General features: G+C 36.7%; 1 protein-coding gene across 4 annotated transcripts in view; it reads left to right on the forward strand.

Annotated features, from left to right (window-relative positions):
* LOC129238984 (uncharacterized) overlaps window positions 1–15,066 on the forward strand; it is a 166,228-nt gene extending 151,162 nt beyond the window's left edge. For all 4 annotated transcript variants that reach the window (XM_054874236.1, XM_054874237.1, XM_054874238.1 and 1 more), the window contains exon 5: window positions 14,283–15,066. The gene's annotated coding sequence lies outside the window, so the exon portion shown is untranslated. The remainder of the gene's footprint in view (window positions 1–14,282) is intronic.
* The last annotated feature ends 264 nt before the right edge of the window (window positions 15,067–15,330 follow it).

Here is a 15,330-nt window from a genome sequence, read left to right on the forward strand (position 1 = left end):
ATACAAAAATTTCAAAATATAGTGAATTTCTTCATTATTTTCACTCATTTTTGAACAGCTATAACTTTTTTTCAACTTCTCCGAATTTAATTTTTTTTTGGTTAAATGAAGCTTAAAATGTCACCTTTCTAACACCATATGATATGACACAATGTGATTGGTAGCGCTGGAGATAGATGACTCCAACGACATCTATTGACAAAATACGAAAAGACTTTTTGGACTACCCAATATATTTAACGTCCTAGCCGAATGGGTTGGTGCGTGACTACCATTCGCAATCAAGAGAGAACGTTGGTTCGAATCTCGGTGAAACACCAAAATGAAGAAAAACATTTTCTAATAGCGGTCGTCCCATCCCTGGCAATGGCAAACCTCCGAGTGTATTTCTGCCATGAAAAAGCTCCTCATAAAAATATCTGCCATTCGGAGTCGACTTAAAACTGTAAGTCCCCCCATTTGTGAAACAACATCGAGACGCACACCACAAATAGGAGGAGGAGCTCGGCCAAACACCCGAAAAGAGTGTACGCGCCAATTATATACTATATATACATGAAAATATATAAGCTTTTTTGGAATTCTCAGGCGAACCAGCAAGAGTTAAACTAAAAGAACATTATTGGGACGAAAAAATGTCACCCGCCATTCAAAATATTTTCACTTGTTAATACGTATCAATCAATTTTAGTATACCTTTGTTTGTGCCTTCTTTGACCCTTTTGCCAAGCGATTCTGCAGCAAAAACAAAGAATTTGCTAATTAGACTTAGACAAGGGTGATGCAGACAAAAACTCAAACGATACAGTCTTTCTGTGATATTTAATGCAAAGATATTACATTTCAAAAGAAATTTAATTAATTATTTGAATGAGATGTAATTGATAAAGTATTTTAAAAAGGCAAGCAAAAATGTTATTCAAATGTACCAAAAATTCTTTTATTTAGTTGAACAATCGAAATTAAATTTTTTGTGCTTTGAAAGAAAATCTCTGTTATGCATCTCAAATGGTTCAGCGTAGTTCAGACGTGGGTATCACGCATATATTTATGTTGTGAATTACGTTAGGACCCCCAGAGCCTGCCAAGATGATGATAAACATATTGTTTAATTAACACAAACAATGACAGTGTGTTGATGATTTCTTTTTAGGTTTAATACATATATGACAAATAATCTTATCTATTTGCATTTACTTGTAGTTGTCGTTGATTTAAGACTATAAATTTCTCAAAGACTTATGGAGAAGAAGCAGGTGCCTATGAATTGCGCGTGAGACGACAAAAAATATTTTCGATAAGAAGTATAATGTTTTAATTTCTTCATGTAAATGATAATTAAGTTGGCTGGCAGTCTAAGCTACTAGTGCCCTTCGTAAAGTAAATATTTTTTCATAATTATATTTCTAATAAATTAATGGTATATTTTTATTTTTGTAAAATAAAGCAATTGACTACCGAAGAATTATTGAAAATCATACATTTTTCGATGAACGAAATTATAAAAGGAAATCTGAATTACTATTTATAAGCAGAACATAGTCGGTTGCTTCATATTTATTATTTGCTCCTATTAAATTTTATGGGGGGTTGTCGTGGCAGCGGGACAATTCGTCTTATTTCGGGAGTGTGTTTCTTAGTGAACAAAATACCAATGAACCGAAAAGAAGAAATTAAAGACCCGAAATCTTTTATGAAACGAAAAGAAACAGATGGATGCTTTTATGGGTAAAATAAATGCGTAAACGAAATTTCATCAAAATTGGTTAAAATTTAAAAACCGCTTCCCATTCACAATGGGGTAGACGCGGCATAAGCTAATAAAGCACATGGCAAAATTGAGCTGAATTGAATCATGTTCACTTGTATGAGAACTTCACACTCTGCCAGGCAACCTGTTATCAGACTGATAAGATACTTAACCTGTATGTCTGTACTCTTCATTGCAAAGAAAACAACAAAACTTTCTAAATAAACATAGGTTTCTTTCCAATTTCAAAGTAATCGGTCTTATTGAAACACCTTTTGCAAATGGCACGTCGAATACGTACATTAAATAATCATTGTATAGTACCAGCATAGCAGAAAATAGAAATCACAATAGAATTTAACTACGAAAGAAGCTCGAAAGCCAGAAAACCAAAATATGAGGAAGGAATAAATCGCATGATGAATGAGGCTTCATACGGAGGAAACAGGTGGGAGACAGTAAAAATAACTTAATGTATAAACTTGCTGGCGTTTGTAATAAAAAAAGTGGATACGAAGAGTCTGTGAATCGCATATACGAGGGGTGCCTTTTATATGTCGGGATTTGGCAACCCTGGTGTTGCAATCTGGCAACTGGCAGCTGTATCGCAAAGTTTGACATTTTTTAGCTTTTACGTACTCAGAACGTTTTGAAATACCAGCGCTATTTGTGTTGTTTACAGTAACTTAAAAGATTCATCTCGGTCCAGAAATGGAATCAAATCGTGAGCATTTTTGTGCGATTATTTTTTACAACTTTCGACGTGGATTAACTCAGCAACATTGCATGGATGAACTTAAATCATTTTTTGGCGATGAAGCTCCATCAAAGACCAGTGTTTGTCGATGGTATGGTTAGTTCAATCGTGGTCGTAGTTCACTCCAAGACGAATTTCGTGAAGGTCGTCAAAAATCAGTTGTTGTTCCGAAAACCATTGATACTGTGCGCGAACTGATATTGCAAGATCGTCATGTGACCTATCGTGAGATTGAGACAATTTTAGGCATTAGTGGGACCAGCATACATTCAATATTGCATAAACATTTGTTCGCGTTGGATCCCACACAATTTGTCAGTCGCTCAAAAAAAGACTCGTGTCGATTGGTCGAAGGAAATGCTCAAAAAATACGATCGCGGGGCTTCGAAACACGTCTATGACATCGTGACAGGTGATGAATCATGGATTTAGGTGTATGAGCCCGAAAGTAAACAGAAGTCGATTGTATGGGTGTTTCAAGGTGAGCCAAATACAACAAAAGTTGTTCGCGCACGAAGCACTTCCAAGCAAATGATCGCCGTAAATGATAACCGTAAATTCTGAGTCGCAGAACAGTAAATTCTGAGTGGGACACAACCATTTGTTTGCCAGTTGTCTTCCAAGAAATTAGGAAAACCAATCGCCAAAGACGGATCACTCTTCACTAGGACAATGCGAGCTCTCTCACATCGGCTCAAACAACTGCATTTTTGAGCAGTTTGACTTCTTTTTATTCCGGTACGTAAAAAACAAACTGAGAGGTCAACATTTTTCGACACCTGAAGAAGCGGTTGCGGCATTCAGAATGCATGTTTTGGAGGTACCTCATTCAGAGTGGCAAAAGTGCTTCGACAATTGGTTCAAACGCATGCAAAAGTGTATAGATCTTCATGGAGAATATTTTGAAAAACAATAAAGTGATTTTCGATGATTAAAATTTGTTTTTGTTCTCTGATCCCGACATATAAAAGGCACCCCTCGTGTACGAACAGATAAATGAAAAATTCAAAGAAATTTCCTTCAATCTTTCTTAATTTATAAACCTGCGATGTCTGTGTGGGTGTGTCACTAAGTGTGCGCGTAAGTAATACTACGTATGTATGAATGTAAGTGAATTTCCGTCTACCGACTGACTGTTCATTTTTCCTGACTTTTACTGCAAATCCTGCCGCGCACAGTCGCTATGGCGTTGCCTTCCTTTGTCTAGTAGCAATTATTCTATGACTGCGGTGGCCTGCCAGCGACCAACGGTATCAGAAGATTGTTAGTTACGTGGTTGGGTGTGTAGGTACTAATATGAATAAAAATGTGGAAGGAGAGAGTGGCACATGAAACTGAGAGAAGGAAACAAGGATAGAAGCCATTTCTCTACTTTTGTTGTTTACTGAAGGTTAAATGTTGAAATGTTTTAAAATCGCATATTTTATTCATCTGAATGGAATACTTAATTTTTATTCTAGCAGCCCCAGCTTGCATATTAAATAAAAATACTCGCCGAAAGTTTGAGGCACAACTTATGTAGCTGAAGTTTCTTACATTATTTGTTTTAATATTATTTGTTATTTACTTTTGAAAAGATAGTCTATTGTTATTTCTCATATTCCAACTTGCTTTCATCTATTTTTTTTTGTTTGATTTTGTGAGGATTTTCTGTGCTTCCTAGGGTACATAAACGATAGGCGCAAAGCTTTGGCTACTTAACACATTATGCCAATATTCGTGTATTGGCCTCAGCGGGCCATGAAATAGGGAAGTCAAAGTGCAGGAAATGCGCATTAAAGTATTTCAAAAATATTATTATTTTATTCAGCGACTTAGCCAGTGGCTGAATTGAGTTAATAGAAATGTTAATATAATTTTACACAGAGATTTTCAAAAGCGTTACTAGCACTTTGAAAGTTACTGGCTGTTTCAAATAGTTAATACTGGTTACTGTGCATGTATATATTAAGTTACTGTGCTGAGGCACTCAACGTAAACCATGAAAATCCTTACATTTTATTATCGAAAGCAGTATAAATTTGGGTAAAGGAATGTGATATTGAATTAGTCAATCAAGCTGTTACGCCATACAGACGACCGTCGAGATAGTAATTTTATAGTTTAACTTATTGTATTTCATAGTTTCGAAAGTGATGTTTCATTCACATTGGCACAATATAATTTAGCGAAGTGAGCATCTGTAATATAATTTTTTGAATTATGTGCGCCCTATCCCTTATCTACGGAAGTCATGAAAACCCTCTTTTTTTGAATACTCCAAGTGCCGTCACGTTCGAAAGTACTTATAAGAATTCCCATAATCATGGGAAACTCATCAAGTGTGACTTTTGTTTATCCAAGAAGACTACTCTGTTCAGAGTAGCATTTGTGGGCAGAAGGTGTTCTGCAGTAGCCAACATTGGGAGATATATACCTCAATATATACAGCAACGTTTTTTTTAATTCTTAATTAAACACAACAGAGCATTTTTACCGGCTAGCGGTTTCAATTTTCTTCTTTTTCTGCTTGATTGGCGCGATGACTGCCTACGCAATTTTGGCGGATGGCATCAGTTTCTTTCTCATGCTAACCGGCGCCAGTTGGGCACTCCAAGTAAAGCCAAGTCCTTCTCCACTTGATATTTCCAATTTAAAGGACCTCCTGTGTATTTCTGCCATGAAAAAGCTCCTCATAAAAATAAAAATAAAAATTTGCCGTTCGGACTCGGCTTAAAACTGTAGGTCTCTCCAATTTGTGAAACCACATCAAGTCGCACGTCACAAATAGGAGGAGGAGCTCGGCCTAATATCCAAAAAGGGTGCAAGCCAATTATATATATATATATGTTAACAATTAATGGTACTGAAAAATATTACTATGAAATGTTAAGCTGGTTTTGTTACGTTTTAATGAAATTACAAAATAAAGAAACGAATTTTGCGATATGTTGTTCTTAAAGATCGGCCATTTCAATAATAAGTTTCAATAATTTCAATGCACTGTTTTACCGCGTAAAGTTGTACATCTGTCTACTTGGCAAATGTCGAAGATGACATAAAAAAGGTACCGACTAGGAAATATTCGCTACTAAAATCTAGGCGTCACTTTTGTAAAATCCTTTAATTAGTTTACAATTTTCAGAAAATTAATATTTATTTGATTGCTTAAAATTCGTGTATAAGAAATTTTGACAATACATATCGCTGTAAATTGGTTTGTATCTTTCCCCGTAAAAGAGTTATAAAAAAAACAAAAACAATATACAATTGATGTGTGTACGTCAAACACTGTAAGTGACATAGTTTCTGATTAATTCTCAAATTGGTCTTTAGGAAGCAGTTAGATTAAATTAGATTTGTGAGAGATTGGACAAGTCTAAGCTCTCAGTCACGAAGGCCATTGTACTACAGCCGGATTGATTACAGTGGAAGGAATAGAGAGACAGGAAAGAGTATAGTATGGATGGTAGGACGGACAAGCTGATTGGATGTCACTCTTCCGCGAATCTTTTGGATTCAGTGGAATCTTCAGAGATCCGTAAGAGTATGAACTTTATCCGTGCTCAGAACACAACACCCCAACAGCCTATGTCTGATTCTAGAAAACGCCGGATAGCTACAGGTGATTTGTTGTTGCAAAAAGCAGTATTTTATAACGTTGGATTCAATTTTCGAGCACTTCTTTCCAAACTGTGTTGTTTGCTTAGAGACATTTCTATGATATTTCACTCACACCCGAAAGAATACACCCGTTTGATGCAAATTGCGAAAGCAAAGTGCTCTTTACCTTTCTATGTTGCTTGCTGGCCAAAAAAAATTGTGATTGCTCCTTATATTTTGAAAGGAAGATGTTATCAAATCATAATAAAATTGTTAAGTGGTGAGATTACAACTCAAGAATCTGTTCCTTGTCTTCTTTTCTACTCCGCTACGTTCAAGATTAGGATACATTTTATAAAATGTAGTTTTCATTATTATCCGACTATAAACATATACATAATTTATTGCACCCGTGCTAATCTAGACGAGTTGTAAACAAATATTCAGAAATATATTACTAGCTGGCATCATAGATCACATAGAAGAAAAAATATCAAGTACCTTTCACTATACAAGCATACAAATAAATGAATTTACCATTTCATGATCCTCTTGAGTTATTAGAATTAGCTTATGGGCAAAAACTAAGGTGAATTTGGTTGTAAAATGAAAAATCTTTATTTATTCTTGTAAATCAATTTCATCCCCTTCAAAATAATCCCCTCTCGATGAAATACACTTATGCCAACGATTTTTCCAATCCCCGAAACATGCCAAATAGTCCATTTCCGGTATAGCCATCAGCACCTTCTTCGATTCAGCTTTTATCTCCTCAATCGACTCGAAACGCGTTCCCCGGAGTGGTCTCTTGAGTTTTGGGAATAGCCAGAAGTCACACGGAGCCAAATCAGGCAAATACGGTGGTTGCGGAACGATATGCGTGGAATTTTAAAACCAATAGTTGTTGGCCCATACTTCTGGTCTTTTTAGACGAATTGCTTCACGTAAACGACGCATAACGCTCAAATAATATTCCTCATTAACAGTTTGGCCAGGTGGAAGGAATTTATAGTGCACCACACCACGAAAATCGAAAAAAACTGTCATCATGACCTTTATTTTTGAACGACTTTAACGTGCTCTTTTCGGTCTGGCCTCGCCTTTAGCACGATATTAGCTTGATTGGTCGGTTGTTTCATGGTCGTAGGCCCAAATGGTCTTTCAAAATGGTTTTCACAGATCCTTCTGATATTCCGATCATATCAGTAACGTCTTTAACAGTCAACCGACGATTTTTGAGCACTAACTCCTTCACTTTATTGACGTGTTGGTCATCTGTTGACGTCAATGGTCGACCGGAGCGCTCCAAGTCATCAACACGTTCTCGACCCTCTTTGAAGTCTTTGTACCACTTATAAATATTTTTCTACGACATGGTCGAATCACCAAATGCCTTCTGCAACATGCTAAACGTTTCCGCAGCGGAAATTTCATTCCGCAAACAAAATTTGATTGCAATTCTCTGCTCAATCAAATCAGACATTGCAAAAATCGAAAAATGCACTCTTGGTCGTTTGGTAAACACAAGCGTAAATATATTACTGATAATGACATTCACATGAAAGTTGGCCCAGATGTTATTAACAGTGCTGGCAACTCATGAAAAAAATAACTAAAGCGAAATTTTAATCCCGCGAAGTTTGACAAATAAATTCACCTTACTTTTTGCCCACAGTAGTATGCTCTGGTAAAATACAAATTTGAATTAATAAAACGTTTTTTGCAATTATCCAATAATTTCCTTTTTCCTACCTACAATAAAAAAATGCTCCGTCTTTATCAGTTCATCTCATTTCGTTGTATCTTGAAATCTACTTTATGCATTTCTCATTTTGACCCCTAAATAACTGTCAATGGCTGCCTACACGATGTTTTTTGTGAGTGACAAATACGCATAGATTCATCTAAATATCTAATAACACTTATCATAGCAAAGAGCAAAGTTAATCAATTGCTAGCAATTCGGGTGTTAAGGATTGCAGAAACAATTTAACTGCGTTACAGTCAAGAAAGTAGTTTTACAACACAAGCTTTTATTGACACACATATACATACATGCATACATATATACAGGGTGATTTCTTAAGAGTTATAGGAAACTCAGAAAAATGCATGAAATTTTTATCTAAATCGATAGCACTGTCCATATAATTTAATATTTGAAGAATAAATGGTCCATCCACTTAGTCCAATTTTGGAATACTCTTTCCAATGTCTCGGCCGGTACGAGTATCTCACATGTAAATGATTTAATGTTGTCTTCCAATGCCTTAATTGAAGCAGGCTTGTCTGAATAGACATGAACTTTAACATAGCCCCACAAAAAATAATCTAAAGGCATTATATCGCACGATCTGGGTGGCCAATTGACAGGTCCCGAACGTGAAATAGAATGTTCACCGAACTCGCCTCTCAACAAGTCCATTGTTACACGTGCTGTGTGGCATGTGGCACCGTCTTGCTGAAACCACATGTCATTCAAGTCAACCTCTTGCATTTTGGGCATAAAAAAGTTGGATATCATTTCACGGTTGCGCTCACCATTCACAGTTACGTTACGATTCGCAGCATCTTTGAAGAAGTACGGTCCAATAATACCTCCAGCCCATAAACCGCACCAAACTGTGACCTTTTCTGGATACATTGGTAGCTCTTACAATTCTTCTGGCTGATCTTCACTCAAAAATCGACTATTCTGCTTATTTGCGTACCCATTGATCCAAAAATGAGCTTCGTCGCTAAACACAACTTTACGATAAAAAAAAGTGGATCTTAAAATTTCTTAACAGAAGACGCATTTTTATAATAAAATTCAATGATTTGCAAGCGTTGCTCGTTTGTAAGACGATTCATGGTTAAATTATAGACCAAACTGAAGATGTTCAGTGAAACAAAACACGAAACGTGCGTCAGCTGATTAAAAAGATAATAGCTAAAAAATCACCCTTTAGATTCGTCGGTTATCTCATCGAGCAAACTCACTTGAAATGGAAATTTTTCTCCGTGACTTGGTGATGAGCTTTTAAATTGAATTGAATTTGCTGCTTGAAAAATCAAAAAGAACCCTGAGACAAAAAGTCGGGTGAGCAGAGAATTGAAATGTAAAAGGGTTAGGAGGGGGCTTTAATATGCAGCAGAGCTGGCAAATGTGGCATTTAATGTTTTTTTAGCCGGTTCCCTTTGCTCAAATGACAATCGAATTGCTGGCAAAAAGTACATAAGCAACAATGCAAATGGAGAAATGGAAAATAGGATCTTTCTCATGCGGGCACACAGAAGACATGTGCATGCGGATGCATGTCTTCCAATAGGGATTTGTTAAAGCAGCTGCGATCATATAAGTTGCCAACAGCTTGTTGTCCATTGCATTAGAAATTTGAAGGGTACAGCAGCAACAACATCACAAAAGTACAAACAATAATAACAATGATAATAACCAAGAAGCAGTTGCAGCCGCAGTAGTAAAAGTCAAGAAGACACTAAAAGAGAGTACACAGCTGTGGTTGCTAAACAGCAGCAATGATACACACAAACTCATACACTGATGGATACGAATTTTTTTGTTGTTGGTTTATTCCATGTGTTTTTCATTCTGCAACGGTTGATGCACCGTTTTGCCAGGGTTTCAGATGCGCGGTGGAGAGTAAAAACCAAATCAGCAGTCCTAACTATCACAACGAAAGATAGGGCAGGAACTTTATTGCGCCCGCATTTGCAACATTTGTTGACAATTGAATTCAAATTTGGTGTGCTGTGAATTTTTGGACGTTTTTTGGTTATCTTGTAAAAATTTAGAATGCGCTTACATGGAACATTGTGCCACAAGTAACATAAAAATGTGTGACACGCATTGGCAGTTGAAAATCTGAATATAATTGACAGCAGCGTTGGGGATAACATAGTTGGAGAGAAGAGAGAATGTGAGGGAAATAGAGTAAGCAAAAGGCTATTGCTCTGTTGGGGAAAGTAGTTGCAGTAAGAAAGAAAAACTGAGGTGGTACTAAAGTGGAAATGATAACTCTACTGCTCTACTACGTAGGCAGCTAGAGTATGACGAAGATAAGGAAAGGAAAGCTAGTTTGTAGCTGTGTGCACAAATGTGACATCAAAATAGTATACAAATCGCAAATTGGTAAAATTGAATTGAGCAGCTCTTGAAAAATTATATAGGGCTTTCCAAACAGAGATGTTATTTTGATATTCAAAGAAAAGTTCTATTTTTTAATATAAATAATCGGATGTTTATTTCATTATAAAGAGGAAGGTATGCCATTAATAGTGGAAAATAACATCAGGCAAATGACCACCACGACCACGCTTACAGGACAATATCCTTTTGATGAAAATTTCCATAATCGAATTGGAAAGTGGGTGCGCTATTTCCTCGATGACCTCACGAATTCCATCTTGAGGACCCTGGCCTGTTGACGTGGACCTTCTCTCTCACGTGGCCTCAAAGAAAAAAGCCACAAAGTGTTAAACCACAAGATCTCGGTGAGCAATTGTGATCACCTCTTCGAGAGATAACACGGTCCGGAAAATTTTCCCATAAAAGATCAATGGTTTCGTTGCTTGTGTGGCACGCAGCGCCGTCTTGTTGGAAATAAACGTTGTCCAGATCAATACCATCCAATTCCAGCCATAAAAAATCGTTAATCATCTCTCGATAGCGCAACCCATTCACCAATAATACCTGTTATTGGAAAACCCTATATTAGGCTGCATTTCAGTTGAAATATCGTTTCTTCCAACACCCGTAAAAATTATCCGGATCATTCCGCTGGGATACTGAGATTCTGAGCTAGATAATCCAAGGAAAGATACGAAATCTATACACCTTATAAAATCTCAAACTATGTATGCATAAGGGACCCCAATTTCGGGATCCCCTAGTTCGGGCATCTCAGTGTTTTGCAGGCCCCGGTGATTTCGAAAAGGTTTAAGTGCCGAATTGAATGAAAAAAACTTGTTTATGACAAAATTTAATTACAATAGAAGTCCTACAATTTCCAAGAAGCTTGTTTCAATATATTTATTCTAGCTTAGTGCTCTAGGGAAATGAATTTGCATAAGTGAGATATAACATTACATTTCATGCTCGAAGAAGTTTGTTGTAAGTAAGTTTGTTTTAAGTAAGAAAATATATGTGAACTTTTTTAAATCGAAAAACTTATCCGACTTGTGCTAAAAGCAGTTGAAATATATTGTAATATAGAGATAAGGCTCATTAACATCAAATGACAATTCAGCAAGTGTTGACCCCGACAGATTTTTTTCATCTGCACATTTTGTATGTTATAGGTTCTGGTCAATTTTTCTGTTGTTACAGGTTCTGGTCAATTTTTTTTTTTATTTGTCAAAATTCGCGGGATTAAAATTTCGCTCTAGTTATTTTTTTCATGAGTTGGCAGCACTGTTAATAACATCTGGGCCAACTTTCATGTGAATGTCGATATCAGTAATATATTTACGCTTGTGTTTACCAAACGACCAAGAGTGCATTTTTCGATTTTTACAATGTCTGATTTGATTGAGCAGAGAAGTGCCATCAAATTTTGTTTGCGGAATGAAATTTCGCCTGCGGAAACGTTTAGCATGTTGCAGAAGGCATTTGGTGATTCGACCAAGTCGCAGAAAAATGTTTATAAGTGGTACAAAGACTTCAAAGAGGGTCGAGAACGTGTTGATGATTTGGAGCGCTCCGGACCACCATTGACGTCAACAGATGACCAACACGTCAATAAAGTGAAGGAGTTAGTGCTCAAAAATCGTCGGTTGACTGTTAAAGACGTTACTGATATGATCGGAATATCAGAAGGATCTGTGAAAACCATTTTGAAAGACCATTTGGGCCTACGACCATGAAACAACCGACCAATCAAGCGAATATCGTGCTAAAGGCGAGGCCAGACCGAAAAGAGCACGTTAAAGTCGTTCAAAAATAAAGGTCATGATGACAGTTTTTTTCGATTTTCGTGGTGTGGTGCACTATGAATTCCTTCCACCTGGCCAAACTTTTAATGAGGAATATTATTTGAGCGTTATGCGTCGTTTACGTGAAGCAATTCGTCTAAAAAGACCAGAAGTATGGGACAACAACTATTGGTTTTTGCATCACGATAATGCACCGTCTCACACTGCACTCGTTCTTCGTGACCATTTCGCCAAAAATTCCACGCATATCGTTCCGCAACCACCGTATTCGCCTGATTTGGCTCCGTGTGACTTCTGGCTATTCCCAAAACTCAAGAGACCACTCCGGGGAACGCGTTTCGAGTCGATTGAGGAGATAAAAGCTGAATCGAAGAAGATGCTGATGGCTATACCGGAAATGGACTATTTGGCATGTTTCGGGGATTGGAAAAATCTTTGGCATAAGTGTATTTCATCGAGAGGAGATTATTTTGAAGGGGATGAAATTGATTTAAAAGAATAAATAAAGATTTTTCATTTTACAACCAAATTCACCTTACTTTTTGCCCACAGTAGTACGTACATATTTTGAATATTTGAATACTCTTAAAATAATAATAATACATTCTTTTAATGTGACTTTAAGTATTTGCTTATTGGAGTATAGTAAATATGTTTAGAGGTTGCATTTTGGTTTAGTGTTCCTTTTCTTCCAGCGGGTTATTTAGAAAAAAACTGAGATTGTGTTGGTGACATATGAAAAAAATTAACATAGTTTTCGCTTATGTTGGTTCGTTGCCGATTGAAGGAGTAGCATGATTCGACTGCTGAGTACCCGGTGACGTGGCGATAGAAGTTGTTCGCACAATTTTGTTTTTCAGCATAGCTGATTGACCAAACGTAGTAATCTATCATCTTTGGAACGACGTCATGGTTAGGATTGCCATTATCTCTTTTTTGTGTACCTGCCTTCACAAGAAAATAAAATGTGCCGAACTGAACGGTGAACCGTACTGCAGTACCCTCTCCGACAAAAGAATGGTAAGAGTAAATTAAAAGGTGTCCAGACAAGAACGGTGAATACGCCTTAACCCTCTGACAGGTTTGAGATCCCACGATTGAGATCCTGAAGGAAAAATCTGGTCGTTATTTTTTTAGTGTAAGAGGAACCAAAAAAGGTGAATGGGTCAAAGGTCAGTCATTATCCAATGCTTTTTGGTTTTTGGAAGCCTACAATGGAAAAAACGTGAAGTCCACCACAGAGCAGCCTTGCCGGTTTCAGTCAATAAAAACTAATCAAAAAATATATTTGAGACAAAAGCATTGCAAATATCTCTGAAGCTAAGCAGGGCTTGCACTGTTTTTCCCTTTTTACATTTTTGGAAAACCAGGCAATAAAAAGTCGTGTTATTCGATTTCGAGCTTTAGCTTGAATGTGGTGACGCCCTATTAGACCGACTATTAAGTCTACTCCCCCGATATTACTTTATTGGACTGTTCAACTCTTGACAATCGCCACCTACATATGTGCTGTTTTACTTTTCGATCGTAACATTTCACATATTTCATCAGGTTGCTTATTATCATTTGCTCCTTTAAATGGAGGTTGAGGCTCCACCATAAGTCGATGCCAATCGTAGGGTTATATTGCCCTTCTACAACTCGGTGCTCAATAAAGAAGACATTCCTGCTCCTGTAAATCCACCGAAAGACCATCACTACTAAAATTTTCATTACCTTCATCGAACTCAACTGATTCCATATCCATCCACAATCGACCTTTATTTTTGTAGAGTTTTCCAATAGGGTGGGTCGAAATTGAGAGTGAGTTATTTTTTTTTTTGATCGGGTAAAGAAATATTTTACAGATAACTGACTCATTGTTGTAGAAAGGATTATTAGTACTCCTATTAAGGAAACGTCAGTTGGGAATATAAAATGAAGTGAACCAGATAACTAATTTCTATCATTAAACAAGATGAAAATATTTCGAAAATGCGGGGTGACTTGAAATTAATAATAATGGGGATGATGCAACAATTAATTTTCGTTCATTTGACTTTATTTTTAAGAAATACTGAATTTTATAAGTGTCACGTAGATGACGTGCTTCTGAGCATTAATTTTTTAAAATATATGTTACAGGTCAAGCTTATCTGCTAAGAAAGTCATTTACATACATAAATATATATATTAATATCATAACTCCATTTTAGTACTTAAGTTTTAATTTAGATATTCATGGAAATTCGTATTTACAAAATATAAAATATTTTACAGGTGTTCAGCTGATTATGCAATATGGAAAATTTGCGAACTGAGTTTCTTAGACAACGCCGCCGGAAGGATAAAAATTGTATGGAAACGAATTACTGTAAATTTTATCGGAATATAAATATTTTGTGCACGTAAAGGTTTGGGTGTCACAATGAAATTCTAAAAAAATTGTTATCGAAGTTTTTGTTTTGTAAAAAAATTTACAAAGTAAATCTGTAAGTCATTATTCAATATTCAGTATAGAAATGCTTACCTTACTTGAATTATTTTTTATACATTTGAAATGTTTGTTTGTATATTTATAAATCCCAGCAGAAAATGTAGCCAGTAAAGATAAAAAAATTGTGTCGCATAGAAAGTAATTCCATCGAATTGAAAGAAATTTGACTTTAAGGGGTAGTTTCGCAATATCCCTGTTTTAATTCCTCCTCTTTTTCTTGATTGGTGCGATAACCGCTTACGCCATTTTGGCCGCGTTTAACAAATCGCGCCAGTTGTTTGTTTCTCGTGCTAATCAGCGCCAGTTAGATACACCAAGTGAAGCCAAGTCCTTCTCCACCTGATCTCTCCAACGCAGAGGAGGCCGCCCTCTTCCTCTGCTACCACCAGCTGGTACCGCATCGAATACTTTCAAAGCCGGAGCGTTTGTATCCATTCGGACGACATGACCCAGCCAACGCAGCTGCTGGATCTTTATTCGCTGCGCTATGTCTATGTTGTTATAGAGCTCATACAGCTCAGTGTTCCATCGCCTGCGATACTCGCCGTCACCAACGTGCAAAGGTTCAAAAATCTTCCACAGAATGCTTCTCGCATACACTCCAAGGGACGCCTCATGTTGTCATCGTCCAAGCTTCTGCGCCATACGTTAGGACGGGCATGATGACAGCCTTATAGAGTATTAGTTTTGTTCATTGAGAGATGACTTTACCACTCGGTTGCCTTCTTAGTCCAAAGTAGCACTTGTTGGAAAGAGACATTCTCCGTTGGATTTCAAGGCTGATATTTTTATGGGTGTTAATTTTAATTAAAATCATTATATGCAATATTT

The sequence above is a fragment of the Anastrepha obliqua genome, chromosome 2, assembly GCF_027943255.1.
Source record: "Anastrepha obliqua isolate idAnaObli1 chromosome 2, idAnaObli1_1.0, whole genome shotgun sequence".
Lineage (NCBI taxonomy): Eukaryota > Metazoa > Arthropoda > Insecta > Diptera > Tephritidae > Anastrepha > Anastrepha obliqua.